The sequence below is a fragment of the Oncorhynchus nerka genome, linkage group LG4 (assembly GCF_034236695.1).
Source record: "Oncorhynchus nerka isolate Pitt River linkage group LG4, Oner_Uvic_2.0, whole genome shotgun sequence".
In the NCBI taxonomy this organism is placed as follows: domain Eukaryota; kingdom Metazoa; phylum Chordata; class Actinopteri; order Salmoniformes; family Salmonidae; genus Oncorhynchus; species Oncorhynchus nerka.
In genome coordinates, this window is record NC_088399.1 from 67764876 (window position 1) to 67790166 (window position 25291).

The 25291-nt window shown below is 41.7% G+C and overlaps 1 protein-coding gene across 2 annotated transcripts in view; it reads right to left on the reverse strand.

Annotated features, from left to right (window-relative positions):
- Positions 1-17650, reverse strand: part of LOC115128495 (transcriptional repressor p66-beta-like) — a 48570-nt gene extending 30920 nt beyond the window's left edge. Inside the window, exon 1 of one of the 2 annotated variants that reach the window (XM_029658367.2) lies at positions 17373-17650. The gene's annotated coding sequence lies outside the window, so the exon portion shown is untranslated. The remainder of the gene's footprint in view (positions 1-17372) is intronic. The other variant, XM_029658368.2, reaches the window with a different exon arrangement.
- Between the last annotated feature and the right edge of the window lie 7641 nt (positions 17651-25291).

The window sequence follows — 25291 nt, forward strand, 5'->3', positions numbered from 1 at the left end:
TGTGTACTACTCCCTTCACAGAACAGTGCAAACTGGCTCTAACCAGAGTAGAAAGAGGAGTGGGAGGCCCCGGTGCACAACTGAGCAAGAGGACAAGTACATTAGAGTGTCTAGTTTGAGAACTCGACGCCTCACAAGTCCCCAACTGGCAGCTTCATTAAATAGTAGACGCAAAACACCAGCGATGCTTCAGATACGCAACTAGTCTAAAGAAGGCCAGTTTTTAGGCTTCTTATATCAGCAACAGTTTTCAGCTGGACTAACATAATTGCAAAAGGGTTTTCTAATGATCAATTAGCCTTTTAAAATGATGAACTTGGATTAGCTAACACAATGTGCCATTGGAACACAGGAGTGATGGTTGCTGATAACGAGCCTTTGTACGCCTATGTAGATATTCCATTATAAATCAGCCGTTTCCAGCTACAACAGTCATTTACAACATTAACAATGTCTACACTGTATTCCTGATCAATATGATGTTATTTTAAATGGACAAAAAAAACAAGTGTTTTTCTTTCAAAACAAGGACATTTCTAAGTGACCCCAAACTTTTGAACGGTAGTATATATAGAAATGTCCTTGTTTTTGAAAGAAAATCACATTTTTTGTAAATATACCCTGTCATTCACTCACTCACACACACACACACACACGGAGCAGTCAGAACCCAGGGACAGTGAGGGGGCTGAGACGGGCATCCTACCCCAAAAATGTGTCACTGGAACATAACAGACCATTCCTAAATAAGGCACTCTTTTTTAACCCCCCCTCATCCATGCTCCACCCTCGTCTTCCCCTCTCCAGCATTCTACTACAGCTGTGCCACACCACAAAGAAGTGTGCATAAGTGGCTCCTCCCTTCCTCTGCACCCCCCCAAAAAAAAAATAGAAGTATGCCTGCCTGCCCCCCACCCCCCATCTCTCCCCCTCGTTGTAAAAATAAACACACATGCTTACTTTTTGGGGGCCCTCGAAGGTACTGACAGCGGAAGGCTTTATTTTTTATTAATGCATTTACATTACACTACCCCCATCTAAAGTGTGTGAGCACTTGTGTGTGTGTGTGTGGTGGGGGAAGCTGTGTGAGGAAGAGATAGGTGGGAGGGTTGGGGAGAGGACAGAGGAAGATCGAGCAGAAAAAAAATACAAAAACGCTCTCTTGACACGCTACCCTGTCATAATGCCAACCATTAATTCCCCCCATCCCCCTCACCGACACACACCATTTTCTTTATGTGCACACAACTGCTGCCTGTCGATCAGATCAGAGCACACACACACACACACACAGCAAAATGTCCGCCTCTTTATTTTGCACCCCAAAAATCCACCACCTCCAGACACCTTAACGTCAAAACGTCCACACAATCAATCGTCCTATGCTACTAGACATAACTGGTTTGGAGAGTTTACCAAACAGGCCAAATTCCAGATGGTGGGGTATAACAGTAATAAGGCCATTTGCAACAATACTGTGGAATCCGCAGCTCATTTCACATGATCTGCATCATGCCACTTCATTTGGCTGACGCAACTCCTGCACCCCACCTTCCCCAACCCAAAACGCTGGTGGCACTGCATCTTTCACCCAGGGCTAGAGAGAGGGAGAGAAAGAGCAGAATGACATTTTTCACCCCCTTTATGACTCAACTTCACACAAGACTATGAGAGCATCCTCTTTTACTAATATATATATATATGTATATATTTATTAACCGTTACGTTCGTCTGATGGTAGGGGTGCTTATCGCAGAGTCGCAGGGGGGAGGGGGAGGTGCCAACACCACCCTGCCCCCTCATCTCTATCCTGTGATCCTGGCCAAACTCCCAAAAAATCTCTGGCTCTACCCATCCAGCTTGTCTGATCACCCACCAGCTCAATTGGCTCGATTAATCCTTTTCCTCTTCACCGCATCTGATGCCGAGCGAGCATTGCAGGCACACAAAATGGCCGCCATCACCATAACACAAGTGGACACTCACCCTTGTGAAATGCTCTGGGGCTGAATCCCTAATCGAGTCAACATATTTGTCATTACAAATCATCTGTATCATCACCGTTATCACCATGGCCTTATAAGTCACTTATGTATGGTGTTCTAAGTAATGTATGTAATTTGTGGTATGGTATCACAAAGCTTTGGGCTGTGACCCAGTTAGGAGTTATAAAAGCCTGGCCTTGTCACAGGGTCAGACAGGGTGAGCATTGCAAGTCTCTGGGGATGCGAGGTGGCTGCTGGGCTCTGGGACCTTTCTGGAAACGCACAATCCAGTCCTGCTATCCCCCTTGGCCTTGTATGTGGTTTGGAGGGATAGTGCCACAACTATGTACATATGCTGAAATTAAAAGGAGTCTAATTGATTAACTAGCTTGCATAATTAACAAACTTCATTCAAAGTTGTATTATAGTGTTTCATGGAAGTTCATGCGGATGAGGAATAGGCACCTATTTGTTGAAGATAATGGTCGGTGAAGTGAAAAGGTAAGTGTTGGCATGAGTCAGCTTCTCTAAGGCTATAGGGCAGACATCTTTAATTTGAGCACAGCGCCCATGGCCATTGATGGCTGACTAATCTCTAGTTCCACATTCCCAGTTCCAACGCAGGATAGAGTAACTATAGACATAGGGTGGTGTGCTTGTACCACAGATAAATATAAACTGTCTGAGGAATAACATGGAACATAGAAATACTGGCTTTACATTGTGATTAATGGATTTCTGAGAGAACTCCTATGAACCTTTCACGAACTGGTGAACATTTATTAGCCAGTTGAACATGGCAATAATGCTATTGGAATTATGACATCATGTGGAGGTCATATAATTTTGTCATATGATTTGAGTTGCTGAAAATAGCTTCCTACACGTGACTGGTGTTTAAATTGGCTGTAATCCCCGAGTATCCCTCACGCATCCTCAGATTTGGAGTTCTTCTGAATTCCACAGGCCGTTTGCGACCCTAGTATCAACGGATCAGATAAGGGCCTATTTTCATTAGCGTAGCTGTATGCTCTGAACTCCTGAGGGATATTTATGATTAACATTCGGCGGCAGACCCGCATTTCTGCACAATGGAGACAAAGTCCAGATTTAAGGCAGTTGAGCTGCCCTGCTCGGGGTTGAAGGTCGTCACGACAAACAGCCAATCCTTTGTGATTAGGAGAGCAGTCCGATGGGGCTCTGCACAGCAGGGCACAGACACTGTGAACTCGCTTACACAGGCGACAACGCACCAGGCGAGAGTGCGACATCCCCAAGGGCACATAAAGCAGAAATATTACTTCAGCAACAGACACTGGTTTCATGATCTCATGCTGCAGCCATTCATGCACCTCGTAATGGCGCAGGAGATGTATTGCAGGAGACAAAACACCATACAGGTCAGAAACGCTGGCGTTGCAGACGTCCTGTTTCCACCTTTCCCTCCATTTCACTCAATAAGATCTCTTCGGTGTAATAGCATTTGCAGATGAGCCACCTTTTTTTCTTTTATAGTGCTTATAGTTAAGGAAAATGCATTATAGGGGAACATGAGCTTACCAAATGGTGAGCAGCACCAAAATGCCAGAGATGTGGGTTCATTTGGGGCCAAAGCTTGGTTTCTACAAAGGTTTCCGACAAGAGCTCCATACCCATTCCTTAGTAATTATATAACCTTATATTGGTTTCCAGGCTTAGTACCTCAAATCAACATCGATTGATTAGTTTATTTTAAAAAATGTAAAAAATCTAGTTGATAGAAATCAATACTTTGATTAGTATTGGTCTTACGATTGGAATAAACCTTGATGCAGGTTGGAAAACTACCTGGATCTGCAAATGTTGTCAGCAGAAAACAGTGGAAGCATACAGCGAGAACGTCTAAATCCCATCGTTCAAGAAAACGGAGGGGAAATGTAGACTAGCCCATTTTCATTAGTCACCAAATCTGTTAAAAACGGATTATTGACAAATTCACTGGCACACTAAGGCAGGGCAGAGAATTGGAACAATGCGCCAATTAGCTTTACGAGTTGCTGGGAGGTATACCGTTAGCTTGGCTTTTGCACTAAACGTTGTGCAACTACATAGAAAAACAAACTGGTGATGGTAAGTGGGCCAATTCATTGAGCTACAAGATAGAGAGAATAGTTCATACATTCTTTTCAATGAAGCAACATTACATGATATCAATAACAGCTAATGCTGAATTATTTGATCCCATTTACAAATAAATATACAATCAATTCATCAACACAATAAAATCTAAAAATGTAAAAATACATATTTTCTGGAAAGACCATCAGTGCTGTGAGTTTGGTAGACACAGATCACAAGTAAAGTTCACATTAGTCGGACAAAAGGTGGCAGTCCATAGCTCACATTTATTGTGCTCTTTTCGCACAAATGTAGATATATAATGTTACTATAGCCTAGGACTGATCAGTAACACATTTTTGTTGTTAGAAAGGGAATTTGAGGTCAACCGTATCACAAATGTTGTGCTGATAAAGTTATGTCTGGGAATAGCAAAAACAACAAGGCACAGCAATTTTTTAAAAGCCAATGGGAGGTCTGGGCAGGAGGCAGCAGCTCAGCTCATTGGTTAATGTACTAATTGGACCTACATCCTGATCAACCCACACACTGACGTATATTACTCAGATGGGGGGCTCTGCTGGGAATATGACCAGAATTTGCATACGGCTAGTTTCTGACACTAATGAGGCCAATTAGGCAGATTGCGCCCATGGCAACAGAGTTGTAATTGGTTGGCTTGAACTGCTCAGGAGTTATGGATAAGAGGATGTGAGTTCAAAGTCAATAGTAAGCACTGCAAACGTGAGATGTTGACAGACTTACAACATCTCATTTCATATTGGTGGTTTTTGTTTACCCTCAGGTTGAGTAAGCCTATCAAGGGTTAGACTGTGACAGAGAAAATCAGTCTCACATCTCAGAAGCAACAACATCCACGTACAATTGGCGTGGGGGGGGCTTCCAAATAAATACAGTTGAAGTCAGAAATGTACATACACTTAGGTTGGAGACATTAAAACTTGTTCTTCAACCACTCCACAAATTTCTTGTTAACAAACTATAGTTTTGGCAAGTCACATAGGACATATACTGTGTGCATGACACAAGTCATTTTCAAACAATTGTTTACAGACAGATTATTTCACTGTATCACAATTCCAGTGGGTCAGAAGTTTACATACACTAAGTTGACTGTGCCTTTAAACAGCATAGAAAATTCCAGAAAATTATGTAATGGCTTTGGAAGCTTCTGATAGGCTAATTGACATCATTGAGTCAATTGGAGGTATACCTGTGGCCTACTTTCAAACTCAGTGCCTTTTTGCTTGACATGGGAAAATCAAAAGAAATCAGCCAAGACCTCAGAAAGAAAATTGTAGATCTCCACAGGTCTGGTTCATCCTTGGGAGCAATTTCCAAACTCCTGAAGGTACCACGTTCATCTGTACAAACAATAGTACGCAAGTATAAACACCATGGGACCATACAGCCGCCATACCGCTCAGGAAGGAGACGCGTTCGGTCTCCTATAGATGAACGTACTTTGGTGCAAAAAGTGCAAATCAAACCCAGAACAGCAGCAAAGGACCTTGTGAAGATGCTGGAGAAAACAGGTACAAAAGTATCTATATCCACAGTAAAACGAGTCCTATATCGACATAACCTGAAAAGCAGCTCAGCAAGGAAGAAGCCACTGCTCCAAAACCGCCGTAAAAAAGCCAGACTACGGTTTGCAACTGCACATGGGGAGAAAGATCGTACTTTTTTAGAGAAATGTCCTCTGGTCTGATGAAACAAAAAGGGAACTGTTTGGCCATAATGACCATTGTTATGTTTGGAAGAAAAGGGGGAGGCTTGCAAGCCAAAGAACGCCAGCCCAATCGTGAAGCATGGAGGTGGCAGCATCATGTTGTGGGGGTGCTTTGCTGCAGGAGGGACTGGTGCACTTCACAAAATAGATGGCATCATGAGGGAGGAAAATGATGTGGATATATTGAAGCAACATCACAAGACATCAGTCAGGAAGTTAAAGCTTCGTCGCAAATGGGTCTTCCAAATGGACAATGACCCCAAGCATACTTCCAAAGTTGTGGCAAAATGGCTTAACGACAACAAAGTCAAGGTATTGGAGTGGCCATCACAAAGCCCAGACCTCAATCCTATAGGACCTCAATCCTATAGAATGTTTGACCCAAGTTAAACAATTTAAAGGCAATGCTACCAAATACTAATTGAGTATGTAAACTTCTGACCCACTGGGAATGTGATGAAAGAAATAAAAGCTGAAATAAATCATTCTCTCTACTATTATTCTGACATTTCACATTCTTAAAAGTGGTGATCATAACTGACCTAAGACAATTTTTACTAAGATTACATGTCAGGAATTATGAAAAACGGAGTTTAAATGCATTTGGCACAGGAGTATGTAAACTTCCGACTTCAACTGTACAAACATATATGTGCACACCTGCACACTAACATAAAATACAAGCAAGTCTCCCTCATCTACTGAACACCAAACGCACATCTCTCCTTCAGGCAGCGAACACACCCGCATCGATACACACCTACGTCTCTCCTCCCGCTCGCACTACCCCTGCTCAGCCACAATACTTAAAACACACCCCTGGTCTTCATTAAACAAGACAACAGCTCATTGTGGTCATCGCCATGACAACCGACCCCCTTCTATTTTTAAGCCATGCCACTAATCAATTCCTGTTCTGCTGTCGCCTGAGGGAGGGAGAGAGGGGCGGCTAGGAAGGAGGAGGAGGGTGGTGGTGAAGAGGGGTGGGGGGGTGGGCAGTGGCAGGGGGCAGAGTGGAGGAAGTGTGTGGGGGTGTGAAGTTTGGAGACAAAGAGTCGAGCGCACAAACGCGAGCCCTGAGGTAGCTGACATGGCGGAGCTCGACAGTGGCCTTGAGGGACCATCAGCGGTGAGCAGCAAGCAGTAGCAGCATTATCGAGAAAAGGAATGAATCTTCAACTAGGGCTGTGTTCATCAGTTTTAAACTATTTTGAGAATATTTTTGCAACACAAAACAAAAATGTACGTTTCTTACTGGACAAGTCCATGTTGTCCTTCCCTTCAGTTCAGTCAGTTTTCTTCCAGTTGGTGCCAAATGAACACAACCCAGGATTTAATTCCAATAAGTCCCGACAGACGGCAGGGCTGCCTCACCGTCTGGGTTTTTGGAGACTACCATACGGGCGGTAACGGACAAGAACCCAATGGGTCATCATGGTTACCAATCACAGACCAAATTGGTCCAGGACCCAATAAGTTTAGGTTACATTGCTGAGAACAAATCTAGCTCATCCGAGGCCATACGGCATAGGCTAGTTTCCCATGTTTCATTTGGGAAAGACATAAATTACATAACCCATGGTCACAAATGTCAGATGGGTTGTGAAGAATGCCCATTAACAAAATGTGTTGTCTCAAAGACAGGTGTGGGATATTCCGTGCTTGGGGGCAGTGCGAATGCACACAAAAAAAAAAGAACAAAAAAAACAAATCCTAAACACCATATTCCATAATACAACAAACAGATTGGAGACATACCTATACACTGGGATCAAAATGAAATTGATTACAGTACCTCCAGTTCCAGTAAGGTCTCTACATTGAATTTGAGCGTAAACTCATTTCATTAATTTAATTGAACCTGACTGGGAATTCATTTCAATGGAACCCATCTTTTATTCAGCACTTCCTGGAAAACCATGATACGCTCAAATAAGAAAATGATTGGGTACTGAGGTGTGAATATTTAGCTGATAATGTTTATAATTTATCTACCATAAAATGTGTTTTTTGAAAAACATTGATACTCCAGCTATGTTTCTACTGAAATATCATGCTGTTTTCCAGTCTATTCAGACCAATGAGTATCATTTTTGAGTGTTGGTCATATGGACATGACGTTGTGCTTTTATAGATTATGATTTTGTGTGCATATCAAGCATGGAACCCTTTCCCTTTAAGAGGGCATGCTGACATACAGCACTGTGGCGTATACAGTAACTAATTACGATTTTCACTGAGACTGGATTTTTCCTGACCTACCTTACCGTAATGTAACTACATAACAATGACTGGTGACACTGTTTCTTGAGGTACTCTGCCTCCTCAAGGAGGAATTGGAGAGGCAAGGGTGGAACAAGAGATAAGTGCATTTTAAGAGGGCATCAGAAACCATCTCAAGTCATTGGTTCACCATGCAAACAAGTCTACTCTAATGAATTGAGTCTCGTTCATTGAGAATATGTGGTTATCCCCACGATTACCACATTTTGCGATGAGAATCTGTTGTCTACTCCATCCACCATTTGTATTTGTGGATGTGCCTGTGTTTCTCAGACACAGTACACTGACTTAATGTCACTCTTGGCATAAATGTCTCCTGTTCCTTTAAAAAAAAGTCACAATTCTGTTCACTTTTCTTTTTTTATTACCCAGAGTACCCAGCACAGTCAAAAACGTGAGAGAGCCAGTCTAAGCCGGTTTGTAACCTCAGGGTATGGAATTATCTCTTAATATGTAGCCGTTAGTGGTCAGGACGTCACACGAAGACAGGGAGAGAGAAAAAGTCAGAGGGAGGGAGAGGGGGTGGGGGAGGGGCAATGAAGCCCCTGTGCTTTCAGGGCAGAAAGAGGAAAATCTACTTCTTGCGAGACGTTGATTCTAAAACCTGGCACCTTGACAAAATGGGATCATTGCGGAACTTCAGACCACAGGGTGGGGCATTCGTTGTTTAAACAAAAAAAGGGGGGATGCTGGAACTTAGGCCTGGAGAGACTGAGGTAGCTGAGAGATTTGTAAAATGGGGTTGAATGGGGCAGTGAGGGTATCGATGTCTTCCACGAAATGAGAGGAGAGCAGAGAATAATAGGTACAGTGAAGACATCAACACAGACGCACCCAGACTGATTTTCTACATTAAACCCTGTGAGCACTAACCCCTTGAATCACACAACTGACACTCTTACGGGAGGGATGCTTCATCAAGTGGAGATAGCGTCAGCAGAGTCACTTGTCTCAACCTAAGAGTAATGGGCACGTATACACTCACACACATACACACAAAGGACAACACAAGATCCCACTATACAGGGCCAGGTGAAAATAGGTTACAGGAAGGAAGAGAGAAGGAAGCTACAAAGACAGATCATATGAAAACATCTTGCTCGTTTCCGATGCCTTCTGTGGGCTGACGCCACTAACTGTACGAACGAAATACATTTGCGGTCTGGCCACAGCCACACAAAGGTGCCCTATTGCAGAAGGTAAACCGTAGTTTTGTAATCATGGTGGGCTGACACTGCCATAAAGGACACGGATGAGGAAATAACTCAAGGGGTAGAATAGCAATCTGTTCCAGTGCATAAACATGCTCATATGAGAGAGGGAGGGAGAGGGCTGTGGGTGAAGACGACTAGGACATAGCCCTCGGGGACCCCCAACCATTGCAGCTATTTGTTCCATTTCATCACACCGGATTCAACAAATCAAAGGCTGGACTGATTAGTTGAATCAGGTGGTGCTGGAATCAAACACATACGTTGAGAAACAGTATCCTGAAGGAGAGTCCAAGATGGACGCCATTGATAACAGCACAGTTATTGACAGAAAAATGGAGTGCAAGATTCTCCTTCACCTACTGACCTTAGTGTAGAGAACTAAGACAGCGAGAGCAAAGAAATTCAACTATAACTAGACTGAACTTGCATTCAGTGTTTACCAACCAGTTCTGTTCACACTACTTTACATCTCCGGCTGAATCGTAACAGCATAGACATCACTACAGATACAGTAAATGAAGGGGACAGTGTTTGGGTGACGATAAGGGATACACATGACAGCCAGGACACTTCCCCCTGGGAACATGGGACACAAGAGTTCAACACAGGGAGAAAAGGTCAAAAGAGCAAAGCCGTGACAGGATACACGTTCTACAAAAGGTCACGGGGTCAAAGTGGTGTGATGTGTGAATGGCAAATTTTGGTGGATAAAAAAAAAAAAAAAAAAAGTTTTATTAAAAAACATTGTGGAAGGTGACAATTAAATTCACTTCATTTAACAAGACATGGCACAACATAAAACGGAAATATATATTTTTTTGCAGGGCGTAACAGTGATTTCCTGTCTAAGCAATTTTCAAAAGGTATTTTTTCAGATGTGAAATGTGCACAGTGCAACAAAAGGAGAGCTACAGTAGTGTAGCCCTGCAGCTGCACAATCAACCTTGAGAAAAATCTGAGAAGTTACTGCCTGTTGGATCTGGGAAGTGCTATGAGAAGGGAACCATCTTTGCATTGACAGGTGGGAAGTGAGTTACCAATGTCAATCTACAGTGTCACTTCAGTCTATGAGTCCAATACAGCAAGCAGTTCCTGATACAAAACCTGCATACATATCACCACCTATCTTCATCAAACCAAGTCTGAGGGGATATTGGTACATAATGGTCTTCTCACCTAAATGGAGATGTTACAAGTCTATTAAGCAGTACTTTATACACGCCAAAGTAAAAGTTGCATTTTCTTGTAGCCTTGTTATCCCTACATCTTCTTTCCACTGTCAACTCATCTTCACTCGAGTGTCATCCAAATGACCAACGGACCGAGCATAGAACCACTTCTCTCTCAGTCCATCAGCCTTTCATTATTGTTCCTTTTACAAACTCACCCCCTTCGTGCCAACCTCCCAGCCTACCTTTGCAGTCCATTCATTTGCATTTTAAGCTCATCTTAACAAAAAACATAATTAACCCAACGAGGAACACCCAGAAATGGGGATGTTGTGAAAGCCAACAGAGGCAAACTACTCATCCAGAACAAGGGTGCCAATTAGCCATCATGGTGCCCTACGTGTTTTAACCTTTTGGTCACTGACACAGAGGTCCAACACAACAGAACATGGTGGCATTGGGACCCCCGTGGACCTAAAATGTTCTTATGAAAGGAGTCATTTAAAAGGTCTCAGTTTCGTCTGATCGAACCAATTAAAGGCTATCCTGTTCACACTACTCATCTGAGCCAAGTCGTACTGGGCTGGCTTGATTACGCATCCACCATCTTTGCTGGAACTATACTGGAAAACAAAATATATATTCCAGCACAGCAAGGTTCGGGTGGGCATGGTAGTGTGAAAGGGTATGAGTCAGCCGGGACCTGGTGATTCTTGGTGACCACGTGTTCCACAACTGCGTTTTGCTGTGTTTCCCGCTGTAGCTTATCGAGTCGAAACGTTGGGGCGGCCCGCTAATTAAGAGTTGCAGGGAGCCATTCATCTGGGCTGTTTGTTTCTGCGTAGGATTTAATAAGCCTTGCGTGAAGCCCACTGAACACAGTCACCCCGATTCAGGTGTTAACAAGGATGCGACGCCAAACACACACACACACGCACACTTAACACGCAAAACCAAGCATTCTTGAGACCCATTCACAAACCAATTACATCCCATGCTGCTAATTCATTAAATTGATACTCTTCTCAGTTTGCTGGTTAAGGTTGCTTTGCCCATTGAAAGAAGGGACATTCCAAGGTGAGTGGTAAAAGGTACGTTCTTCTATGATTGACAACAAATGGGCCAATGTAATAAAATAAAAAAATGAAAAATGCTTTATTTATTTACTTAAACCTTTAACTAGGGAAGTCAGTTAAGAACAAATTCTTATTTACAATGACGGCCTACCGGGGAAAAGTAGGTTAACTGCCTTGTTCAGAGGCAGTACTACAGATTTTTACCTTGTCAGCTCGGGGATTCGATCCAGCAACCTTTCGGCAACCTTTAGGCCCAACGCTGTAACCACTAGGCTACCTGCCACCCCAAATACCAGTGTAATATCTGTGGGAAAGTCTAGCCAATTACCTTCCCCTCTCACCTCCGGATTCAAAATGACGGATTTTGGTAAACCAATGGATATGTGTAAGCATGTAAAGCCTGCAGCTGCTGGAAATTTCATTTAGTCTACCCATTTTTGATTCAGAACTTCCACTGAACAGAACCCACATTTCAAGCAAGGATATCCCCCAATGCATGCCTCAACACTCCTCTTTGGGAATGCCTTGGCTCTCACTAAAACTGAAGGCTTACTCATTGGCTTGGACCGGTACTGCTTTTGAATTACAATTATTTCAAGTAACAGCACAGGTTAAAACATAACACAAACTACACATGTAATTAACGGGACATCAGTAGCTGGGCTGACTTTTCATGACCCGTAGAAAGGGAGAAAATGGCTAAAACCAACACTGCATCACAGTGATCTTCTCAATACTCAATTTTCCGTACAAGCTTGAATGTGCACAATCGCAATGTGAATCAACTGCGATATCGCTTGCAAAACATTATTCCTGGGCATGTCAGAAACAAATTAGAAGCCTGTGAAGACATTTTTTCACACTCCCGTTGTACACACGTTGCTATGCAAGATAAATCTCTTGTTTATAGTTACACTTTACATGCATTCATTACCATCACACATATCAATTAGCACCACGTGCCAGCTACCGACAAGGCTTCTCGCCCTCAAAGGAGTTTCACTTGGGCGGATTCTTAAAGAAACAAAATTTTCCTGATTAAGAGCTAATTATACAGATTTCTCTCCCCTCGAACAGAGAGCGTTTATCTCTTAATTTCAAATAAGTACGGACCACTAAATGAGCATCGATTTTAATAGGGTGCTAAGGATCCCTCTTCCCATGACTGAAAACACAAGGAAGGAGTTGTTGGACACAGCAGCTTTCAGAAGTTACCACAGGCTGTGTTGGGTAATGACAATCCTTTTGCACTGCAAATATTTCTGAGCTCAAAAACATAGGCCTACTTTTGAATGCTGGACAATAACATAGCAACATAGTGGTACCAAAGCTGACTGACTCAACTGCAAATTTGACCTCCTTTAAGTAAAACATTAAAGGCTACGGTCTTAAAATGTACCCTACCCCATCATAATCAGCTCTGATAAAAACGTAAGTGGGAAAGCTGCCGGGCCATAGCTTCTCCAGACCAATAAGTCGTACACTCATGATATTTTTCAGAGAGCTTTCCTGTACACTCTGTCATAGGAAAGTCTGAGGTAATGGTGTTGTCATGACTCTGCTTTTGTATAGAACCAACAGGGAATGTGAACAGCTGGTGTCAAGACACACATGCTTTATCTGTGAGAGAGCACATCAGTCCCCTGCCCAACCCAGGGCCATTGAGTCAATCTGGACATGCCAACACGGTGGTAGGGTCATCACACACACACACACACACACACACACACACACACACACAGGTCTCTTGAAACACAAGCACGGAGTGTCTGAATCAATGGGTGAGTGCAATCAACACCGTATTTTTTCCCCACACCATGAGAGACAAATCCCCTCCCTCTGAAGGTCATGGGATCAATATTAGGATATTCAACATTGAAGCTTCTCCAACACAACATGAACCTTTCATCAGAGGTCGTTGTGACTGCATCCTAAGCACATCAGTGGAGGGCACCTGGTTTATTGTTATCCAACCGCAGGTGCCCTGGTCGTTTATTTAGAGGCTGTCACTTTGTTGTGTCTGGGACAAAGGGGGCGTTTAAAAGGGCAGCCCATCCGTTTTCAAACCTTTTTTTCTTTTGACCAAGGTCAACAACCCTGAAGCACAGCCAAGGCCACCTACATTGAGTGCTTTTGTGATCTTTCCCTCAAAAAATGATAAAGGCCTACATAAAACTGCCCAGTTTGTCCGATATAGGCCTAAAATCTCATTTATAAGCCATGTTTATTTGGAACAGATTTGTTCCCAGGAGAGGAAGCGGTTGCTTATCCTTAAAATTAGAATGATGCAGAACCTGATAGTTTTAGCGGATGATAAAAATTAAATCGGCAAGTTCTACTGAGCCAAGGGACTGGCTGTAGCCATAATCTGTGATCAATCTGAAATATTGCATTGATGATACACATCTACAGAAACCGACCAGTGGAAAATTTATCAAGGCAATAGCATACCTTTCTCTGCGGAACTGAATCTGTATCAATAGGAACTTGTCAGGGTTGAATCTTGGCACAATGTCGCATCAGAAATGCAGGAGGACAGAGGCCTCATGGGCTTTGCGACACCAGGCAGTCAGTAGCGATAAGGCACCATGGAAATTAAAGTGTGCACACTGTGTGAAATCCCTTCACGGGCAGCGCCAGTGTACTGGAGCACATCAATTGTGTTAAAGAACTGCAAAGAAATCAAATAAATAAATAACATTATATGTCACATACTACCTAAACTGGGTAAAACCTCCTTGATGATGAACTATTGATGCTCTATATCAGGAACAGAATTCAAGAATATGCTAAAGCCACCCAAAAAAGAGATTTGTAATGGATTCCTCTTCTACCCCATGTAGTTGAGCGTGATCAGGGCCACAGATCTCTCCATACACATATGGGAAGGAGCGTATGGATGGTAGAGTGATACACATTAGAGGACATGGCCATGGATGGTCCATCATTGACAAAGCAGTGCCGTAACCATTCATTCATACTGCTAGACAGTGTTCAACACCAGGGAGTCCCATTCACAGACTGCAGACTTTCATTCATTCATACACAGAGAGAGACAGAGAGAGAGAGAGAGAGAGAGAGAGAGAGAGAGAGAGAGAGAGAGAGAGGTAGGTAGACACAGAGAGAGAGAAATAGAGAGCTGAGCACTAGATTTTCCAGGGCTTAGAAAGTACTGTACTTTTGGATTACTTGGTAGAATAGTGTCTGGTGGAAAAGCACAGGTTGAAATACTTCTCAAAGAGTATTGTAGGACTATGAAGACTGGGAACATTAAATAAGCAAAAATACAATATTCAGACAACAAGACCCATGATGAAGGATCCATGTTTAGACGTGTTTATCCTTAATTCCTGCATATCTTGGATTGGTATAGATTACAGTAGGTTATGCATGTCTTATTTCCATATATGATCTGAAAGAAAATACTTCCTCTTGGCTTCAGCGTTTTAACTCCAAAAGGAACTTGTTCATTGCGCCCGAGTACCCCTGCGTCATTCTGAAGTTGAGATCCCAAAATAGAACAGATATAGGCATAGCCAGGGGAAGTAGTTTGGGGGTGGTGCAATTTAGATTTTTTTTGCCCACGCTGAAGATGTCTATATCGGTCTGCTAACACAGGACTAGTAAAGGCCCAGCGCACTACTTTTGTGATTTAAAAAAAAACTAAATGTATTTTAGTATTTACCAGCATTTGTAATTTGAGTCTTATACTTATCTGCACAAATCAGTTAATCTGATAATACTTATTTCTATGTGAAAACTGAAATGATCTATTCATTCCTTTTCCATTTTAGTAGACACTCTTATCCAGAGCAACTTACACTAGTGAGTGCATACATTTTCGTACTGGTCCCCCGTGGGAATCGAACCCACAACCCTAGCGTTGCAAGTGCCATGCTGCCAACTGAGCCACATCATCACATCTCATTTCAAACCACTTGGTGTCTCAATTACTATATTGTGCATTGTTTTTCTTTATGTTGATGGAAAGTCTACAGGTACAAACCTAGATGACTAGCCTATTTACAATACAGTAATGTACATTTAAGTGGTTTGTAAGGATGGTAAATTAATACTGCACAAAAAGTGGTTGTTTCCCATTTTTAATTTGATGTGGTTGTTTTGTGTCTTTGCCCATACTTTGCACCTTTTGATGTAAATACTCGAGGACAGAGTTTGTTTGTTCTGGATCCCATTATAATGACAATCACAGAGAAAGGGACAAGGCAACAACTCTTACAATTACAACTACTGAATCCTGCAAGATACTATTCTTAATTATACAGCTACCTTTTATGCCAAAGCAGGGAAAAATATGTTTACCCTGTGCTGGAGATGCATCAAACGTGTATAATATATATAATGTAAAAGGCCCAGTGCACTATTTTTGTGAAAAATATGTTTTGTACATGATAATTTTGTATCATTTTTTATTAAATTCTGATTTTTCAGGGGGGTGCTTAGCACCCCTAATTCCTGTGGCTATGGATATAGGTTTTATTTGGAACTTTTACGAATGGTCTCTCCTGTGTTTCAACTAGTCTTCATCAAGTCAGCAGACTTTTTCTGACATTGTTCTGTAAACTGCAGGCAATAGCCAGGCCTACATAGACACTGCGCTCCCGCTGTCAGATTAAATCTTAGAAAGTAATTCAACGAGGGAAGGGTAGAATCATTTAAATTGAATTCAATCCAAGTATTTTGGCAATCCCATCGATAGGCTAATAAATGGGTGAAAACTATTCTCAGTGGGAACCAATGTATATATATTCCAATAGATGCCTGGCAAGAGAGTCTACACACGGACTCCCCAAAATGTTGCCAAAGCCGCATAAGGATCAGACAGTTAGGCTTGGCCCAGTTGAGTAGCCTCAGCTCTACCCAGTCTGCCTATCTAAATAAATTAGGCGCTGTCTCACGATTGACTTGTCTGCCGCACCGAGAATAATAGCCGGCCCATATTAGCTATTGATCTGCGTTTCTTTCCTAAAGTCATCTAGACATCTACCGCTGCTAATCAGTGGTTGCCCCTTGGTGACAATCAATGCATGCATTCGCGTTAGAATTACATTTCAAGTCTTACAACATGTCATGCGTCAGGCAGCCATTTGAGTGCATATGGAACAAGTTAAGAACGTCCTCACTTACGTATATGGCTGATAGATTTTTGGATTTAAAAAAAAAATTGTACAGCCTCAACTACAGTGCAACGTAACCTCATCCATCACTTTAGTCTTGTGTCTACAACTACGTTGGTCTTACACACGGATATGCTTCATACAAGGTGTTTTAAAGCGAAATATTTGTGTATACTTAGAGGATTCACCGTGTGCACATGTTTTGCTTGTGTATCCACCCGGGCACACGCAGGGCTTTCTCCGCCAATCGGAGTTAACCCCCAGAGACGCGAAATTAAACAATGAAACGGATTTGTTGCCATTGCACGAATCTTTAATATTTCTCTAAACTTTTGTTTCTTTCACATGAGTCCTTTATGACAAAGCGCGACATGTATCAAATGATCCCAGACCTTGATTAGTCACTTTGAACCGTTGGTTGTTGGTCGCTTGCAAATCAGCTTGCATCAATATATGAACCATGTTATTGTATTGTCTATCTTTGCACCGCCCCCCCGCCTCTCCTATCACCCCCCATATCACCCCCCCATAACCTTGGATGCGATTATTACTACCCAATGAGAGTTTACTCCAACCGAAAGAATCCAAATCCTGCCGCCGCAATTTCAAAAAATATATTCCATCTCAGCTAGGCCTTATCCATATCCTCGGACTCACCTGACTCGACTTTCCCTCAGGTTCCACAAGCTCGGGGTTCTCTTTCAGATCCTGAAGCGCTGCAGTAGCTCCTCGCGACCAGTCCCCGGCACCGGCAGGCAACACAAAAGCGCTGATTGGGCCTCGGCTAGCGCTCATCCCCTTGGTCTCAGTCCAGACAGACGGGTTATTGGTCGCCGGCTATGTCGAAGGCGCGCCCCTATTATTAAGGTGTGTGTTGTTGTCTATGTCTGGAGGGGAGGGGACAAGAAGCAGTGCAATGATGGTAACTAAATGGGTTGTTATGCGCGCCGTGTCGGCAGCACCAGGCAAGCTTACAACATTGACAGATAGTGGACAGCCATATGAACTCCCTCTTCATTCGGCGATGGTCATCGACTGAATCTCCAAGGAACAATGCCGTTTCTATGACTCATCTTTGAACCTAGGATTTTTTCCACAGATTTTATTTCAATTAACTTGTTGTATCGCCTTTCTACCAAGAACACTAGATCAACCGCTTGATACGGCAGTAAATCATATGCGCAAAAGCATAAATAAGATAACACAATTTGGTGTTATATAATTGATCTATTTTCAAATTGTATATTTTTTTACACAATTTAGGATTTGTATAAAAAAATATAGGCTACATAGCCTATATACATATTCTACATATAGGGCTTGCACATACATATTCATACATATGACCATGTAACATCAGTAGCCTATCATTTAGGCTACAATATAACTATACTCAAAATAATCGATTATGAACAATAAAATGCCTTCCACTTGCTGACCTACTTAACAAACTATAACCCAGTCGAATGTAAAATGTTTCAATATGCAATTTTGGAACTAAAATAGGATTGTTAAAACAGGGATTTGGCTCAGAAGTATTGTTGAACTCCACTTTAGGTCGTCCATACAAGGCAAGCAATATGCATTGGTTATGCATAGACTATGTAAGCATTGTATAGCCTTAGCCTGTAATAATCTAAATTCTAGGACTTCAGTCATAGTTTATTGATGGCCGCCATGGCTGTGATAATAACCATTACCTATACAGTAGGCTATAGCCATATTGCAGGGGGAAACGTGGAAAAAGCTCACGGTGCATGAGCAAGTTTTACTTAAAGCTTAGCCTACTGTATGTATAGACAGCTCCATATGAACTCAGTGACCGAGTTCAGATTCCCTTTCATTGCACATACAGTTGAAGTCAGATATTTACATACGCCTTAGCCAAATACATTTAAACTCAGTTTTTCACAATTCCTGACATTGAATCCTAGTAAAAAATGTCTGTCTTAGGTCAGTTAGGATCACCACTTTATTTTAAGAATGTGAAATGTCAGAATTATAGAGAGGATGATTTATTTCAGCTTTTATTCTTTCATCACATTCCCAGTGGGTCAGAAGTTTACATACACTCAATTAGTATTTAGTACCATTGCCTTTTAATGGTTTAACTTGGATCAAACATTTTGGGAAGCTTTCCGCAAGCTTCCCACAATAAGTTGGGGGAATTTTGGCCCATTCCTCCTGACAGAGCTTGTGTAACTGAGACAGGATTGTAAAGTCCTCCTAACTCACACACGCTTTTTCAGTTCTGACGAAAAAAATTATATCGGATTGAGGTCAGGGCTTTGTGATGGCCACTCCAATACCTTGACTTTGTTGTCCTTAAGCCATTTTGCCACAACTTTGGAAGTATGCTTGGGGTCATTGTCCATTTGGAAGACCCATTTGCGACCAAGCTTAAACTTCCTGACTGATGTCTTGAGATGTTGCTTCAATATATCCACATCATTTTCCTCCCTCATGATGCCATCTATTTTGTGAAGTGCACCAGTCCCTCCTGCAGCAAAGCACCCCCACAACATGATGCTGCCACCCCCAAGCTTCACGGTTGGGATGGTGTTCTTTGGCTTGCAAACCTCCCCTTTTCCCCACCAAACATAATGATGGTCATTATGGCCAAACAGTTCTATTTCTGTTTCATCAGACCAGAGGACATTTCTCCAAAAATACCATCTTTGTCCCCATGTGCAGTTGCAACCCGTAGTCTGGCTTTTTTTATGGCGGTTTTGGAGCAGTGGCTTCTTCCTTGCTGAGCGGCCTTTCAGGTTATGTCGATACAGGACTCGTTTTACTGTGGATATAGACACTTTTGTACCTGTTTCCTCCAGCATCTTCACAAGGTCCTTTGCTGTTGTTCTGGGATTGATTTGCACTTTTCGCACCAAAGTACATTCATCTCTAGGAGACAGAATGTGTCTCCTTCCTGAGCGGTATGACGGCTGTGTGGTCCCATGGTGTTTATACTTGCGTACTATTGTTTGTACAGATTAATGTGGTACCTTCAGGCATTTGGAAATTTCTCCCAAGGATGAACCCGACTTGAGGTCTCCAACTTTTTTTCTGAGGTCTTGGCTGATTTCTTTAGATTTTCCCATGATTTCAATCAAAGAGGCACTGAGTTTGAAAATAGGCCTTGAAATACATTCACAGGTACACCTCCGATTGACTCAAGTTATGTCAATTAGCCTATCAGAAGCTTCTAAAGCCATGACATCATTTTCTGGAATTTTCCAAGCTGTTTAAAGGCACAGTGAACTTAGTGTATCTATACTTCTGACACACTGGAATAGTGATACAATGAATTATAAGTGAAATAATCTGTCTGTAAACCATTTTTGGAAAAATTACTTGTGTCATGCACAAAGTAGATGTCCTAACTGACTTGCCAAAACTATAGTTTGGTAACAAGAAGTTTGTGGAGTGGTTGAAAAACTAGTTTTAATGACTTCAACCTATGTGTTTTTAAACTTCTGACTTGAACTGTATATTCTGTCAAATGTATATTATTGTAATGGCTAAAAAATAAGCAGCCATCTAATCAAAACCACTATCCTGTCTTCAAGTGTCAAAATGTGTGTCCACAGCTCGAGCTTGGTGTTTCTTTGGGGCAAGTTAATGGTTAATTGGAGTAATGTTTATGTTGGACAAATATACCCATATATTTTTACATGCACATGCAGGCACAGCGTTGCAAAGTGAGGGTATATTACTTGGAACCTTCAACGTTTACCAGTAAACTACCAGAATTTTGGTATCTTTCAAAGATTTTATTTAATCCATCACAGGACATCTAGTGGCCCTTTTTGGGTACTTCAGATTGTTACAGGTGTAATTATCTCGGGCCCTCTCTCTCTGGTCTTATCACATGTAAAATAATGAAATAATATTATTTTTAAATAAACAATTGAATGACAAAGCTGTAAAATATTATCCTAAATATAAACCATCAACTTAGTAAATACCATTGCTGTTTAATATGAGGGCTTCAGCATTAAATATCATTTATATTTTTTTACAAACTTGTATTTATTTTATTATGTCAATATCTAGTTGTTGTCAATGTTTTGGCGTCCAACTGGTGGCAGTTGCGAAAAAGTCAATAGTTGGATGAGTTGCAGAGGCAATTTAAAATAATGCAATTGTTTTTCATTAATTAGGCTATTATCTCTTGAAATTCGTGGACAATATGGACACAGATATAAAACATGAATACTCTTAATGAATACATTTTATAAAAGTTATTAGTATAAATGACCAACGTGACGATAGATTGCCATGCATTTTCTATTAATTACCAATATTACTGAAGATTCTGGTAAACATTGGTATATTACCCGTAGCTCTGCAACCCTATGCAGGCGTGCAGAGCCACAGTTTTCTTGATATGAATCGCAATTGTGTTGATCTTCACTGTTAAATATCATTACGTTTGGCAACAGCGGTAACTGAGCCCTCTATGACGTGCAAAGGAACCCTCGCTTGGCACTTGGCCAACACATGACACTATATGTCATGATACTATATGTGCAATAGCCCTATCAGGCGATTGTATAAAATCACAAACACTATGCTACTCATGTAAGTGATGCAAATTTTAGGCTTTACCATCTGTAAATTATGGGTTTCACATCAGTTTTTTTGTTATTTACCATAAACGTTATATTACACTGTTTTTAATTAATTATTCACGATTAAATATTAAACTGGGTCACGTTGGTCTTATAACCCGAGCTGGCTTAGCCATGTCATGTAAAATAGAACGTCACATTATCAACCACTGATATAATCATGATGGCAAGGCCACAGGGTCAGCATTTAAAATCTTGAAGTCATCTTATCCTGCTTTTCGATTAACCCCAGGAAGAGTAGACAAGAAAACCTGGTTAGGGAGCTTTGTTCACTAACTGACTGTTACTCAATGGGATGAGGTAGTGCCTCCAAAACAAGCAGACTCTTGCTCAGGGTTCTTCAGTCCCTATGTACAGTATTGTACAGTGAAAATAAGAGCTTTGTCACCCTTTATGGGCAGAATATGATGACTGTGGACACTTTTTCATTTTTAGAATGTGTGTGTCTGTGTGCATGTGTATGGTGTGTTTCTAATTAATCCCTGCCATCAACGTATTGCTTGATATTGAAAGCGGACTCCAAATATGAGAAATGCATCTGTCGCTCAGTGAGAAGCAAGTTTTTTTGCTGATGCTGATGTCGATTACTTCTCTCTTTTAGGACTCTCATCACCAAAGAATTATGAATCCTAAAATTAAGATTACAGGGAAAATCATCACAGAATATAAACAGTTTGTCAGGGTCAAGTGCACCTTGATAGGGGTCAGTTCCCGGTTATGTCCCCTACTCTAAATTCAGACACAACGCTTCCCTTGTTTTCATTATCCAAATTCCCTAGCCACCAGGTCATCTTTCTAACTGCAGTACTGTACTGTACATTTCAAACACATTCAGAACCTTTCCCAGAAGTGATCTACCACTGCTGCCCAAAAATAACCCACAAACACAAGAAGTCAACCTGTTTTCGGTAGCCTGCTTTGTCTTCTAGAGTAAAGCGCTAATTGTGCGCAAGGCAGTGGTTTTTCAATGGTTGGTACACATTACTTAGTAGTAGGAATGAAATGTACTAGTAGGAATGGAATGCGACATAGTCCCCTGCACCGAACGTCTCGTTAACATCCATGGAGCAGCTGTACTATCAGAGGACCATGCAGGGCACAAAATGTGCAAGCCAGAGTGTTCTTCTCCGGTGCCTGCTCTAAATCATTCATGTGAAGGTGGGCGCTGCAACTGGACAAGAGATCAACAGAAAACAGAGAAGGCATCTGGAGGGTTGCAGCACCGCAACACTGCAGTAGTCCACCAACTGCATTATGTTACATTATATTCATTGTACCTTGCTTTGAGAGAGGATGCTGTGTGACTTATCTCATGCATTATTTAATCTCAGTGCCTTAATGCACATTGCTTGAGCCAGCAGTGTGATTTAGATATGAACCTTTTGAATACTGTATTTGTCAACTATTGGCCCAACGAAGGACTTTGTAAAGTTCCATATTTCCCTGCAACATTTTGTCAAAGTATTCCACCTACTTGAACACTACTTCCTCTGTAGTGATTATTCAGTGGTGATTTCCTACAATAGATTACAGATACATTTCAAACATGCCCACTGTAAATCCAACAACATGTTCTCTAATGGTTGGCCATTTTTTGTGGAAAGGAAGAGAGGGGAAGTATTGTTTTACATGGCTACACAGAACTTACACATAACAGTCATGTTAAATCAATGACTCCTCCAATGAAAGGGAGGAAGAACACCTCTTCAAAGTATTTCCAACAGAGACACTGAGTGACTTCCTGACCCCATATGAAAGGATGCGTGACCAAAGCTCTCCATCAAAGGAGGTGGGGATTAAGGGTTCTGAAAAGTTTTTTTTTGATTACATGACAGGAAATTACAGCTATATGGGTGAGGGACCGCTCAAAACACTGCAGATACGAAGGGAGGGTGATGCACAGCAGTGTAACCTGGGTCATGTTCATTAGTGGAAAATGTTATCCGCGATTCATATTGAACAAGTCCAGGAAGTCCCTCTTTCAGTCAGTTTTCTTCATTAGGCAGTTTGGTGCCTAATGAACACAACCCTTGCCCTTCCCAACCATTCGGAAGACATAGGCCAGGATTCAGTCTAAGAGAGCAATACAGTTGTTCCTTTTAAATAACCTTTTAAATTACTTTTTAACATCAATTATAGTGCAGCTCCATGCATTGAATCTCGGCCATATTATTTGTTTACAGCACTGGAGATTCCCCTGACATTCCAGTAAAATAGTTTGGTTAATTGGCTATTAAGCGAATAGCATGCATGGCAAAGAAAAACTGTGCTATCGCAAACGTTGATGGATTGATTGCTGATGAGAACTGCAGCCAGTACAGGTACATTCTGCCACTCATATGGTTGTCTGGCAGTTGCTTAACCATGCAGGTAAAAAGCATGCTTACATTGGGCCACCAATAACGTCAGGTTGTTCATCCCTCTAAGACGGGCGGGCAATTCCCCTCCTCTTGAGGGCCTGATAGGTGTCACAGTTTTGCCCCAACCCCAGCTAACACACCTGACTTCAACAATCACCTGATCATGATCTTCAGTTTAGTATGCAATTTGATTAATCAGCTGTGTTTGCTAGGGATGGAGAAAAAGTGTGACACCAAATCAGGCCCTCTAGGACTGGAGTTGCCCACCCCTGCTCTAAGGGACAGGAAGTCTAAAATAATGGGGTTAAAGATACCTGCTTTGTTATCCCTTCATAGGCATTTTCTCACATCTAATTGATGGACAGATTTTCTTGGCAGCGGCCCTGTCTCTATAGATCAAAGTGGGGTTTTGTCATCACTCAAAAACACTTGTTTGAAAAAACATTGCCCCGGCTGACACGGAAATATGTTAACACCACAATGTGCTCTTTGGCCTAATCTGACATTAACCTCTCGTCGACATACAGTAGGGTAGAAAGGGACAAACAATCACACATAGGGAGATCTGATGGAGTATGTAGGTTTCAACTGGCCCTGCGTCCAGTCTTTGCCAAAAAAAAAACACTTCATTACTGTTGCACAAATTCATTCTATAATCCGGCCCCCTCTAAATTTGGTGTGTCAACATGGGGCCCACATTAAATACGGACTCTAAATAGATTACGAGGTTTAACTCCTGATTAAAAACCCATACTACAAAATACGGATAAGGCATCAAACACTTTGGTAAGACTGCCATATGTTAGAGAGAGGAACAAGTGGTGTTCCAGACAGTAGATCCAGTGGACAAGCAGACAGACCACACCATGTGAGAACATAAAACAGTAAAGAAACTTTAACTGAAGAGAAGATATAACTCACATTGACGCAGTAGTCCAATTGTCTTGTCGATTGTTCCTGAAAGCATTTTTTTTTAAACTTTATTTAACCAGGAAGGGCTCATTGAGATTTAAAATCTCTTTTTCAAGAGCGTCTTGGCCAAGATAGGCAGCACCAAGTCATTACAAAAATTACAGACAAACAACATGAAAAACTACAAGTAATCTAGTAAAAACCATAGAATTCACAAGAGTATAACTAAATCAAAAACAGCAAATTAAAAACATTGACAGGTCAGGGAATCAGTCTCAAGTTCATTCATCAGCGATTTAAAAATACCAATCGGGACAAGTTCTTCCAGTTTAAAAGTATTTTGTAAGGCGTTCCAAGACGATCGCGCAGAATACATAAAAGCCCTTTTACCAAATTCAGTTTGTACATTTGGAACAGTTAGCAGGAAAAGTCCAGCGAACGAAGAGAGTACCCACCACATTTCTGAACAATAAAAATGCTCAAATAAAAAGGCAGTAAACCCAAAATGGCTTTGTAAATAAAAGTATACCAGTGCCTGAGCCTACGAGTGACTAGAGAAGGCCAGCCAACCCTGGTATACAAAGTGCAGTGGTGCGTAAGGGTTTTGCAGTTTAAAATAAATCTCAAAGTGCCATGGTAAAGGGTGTCAATTGATCTCAAACACTGAGCGGAA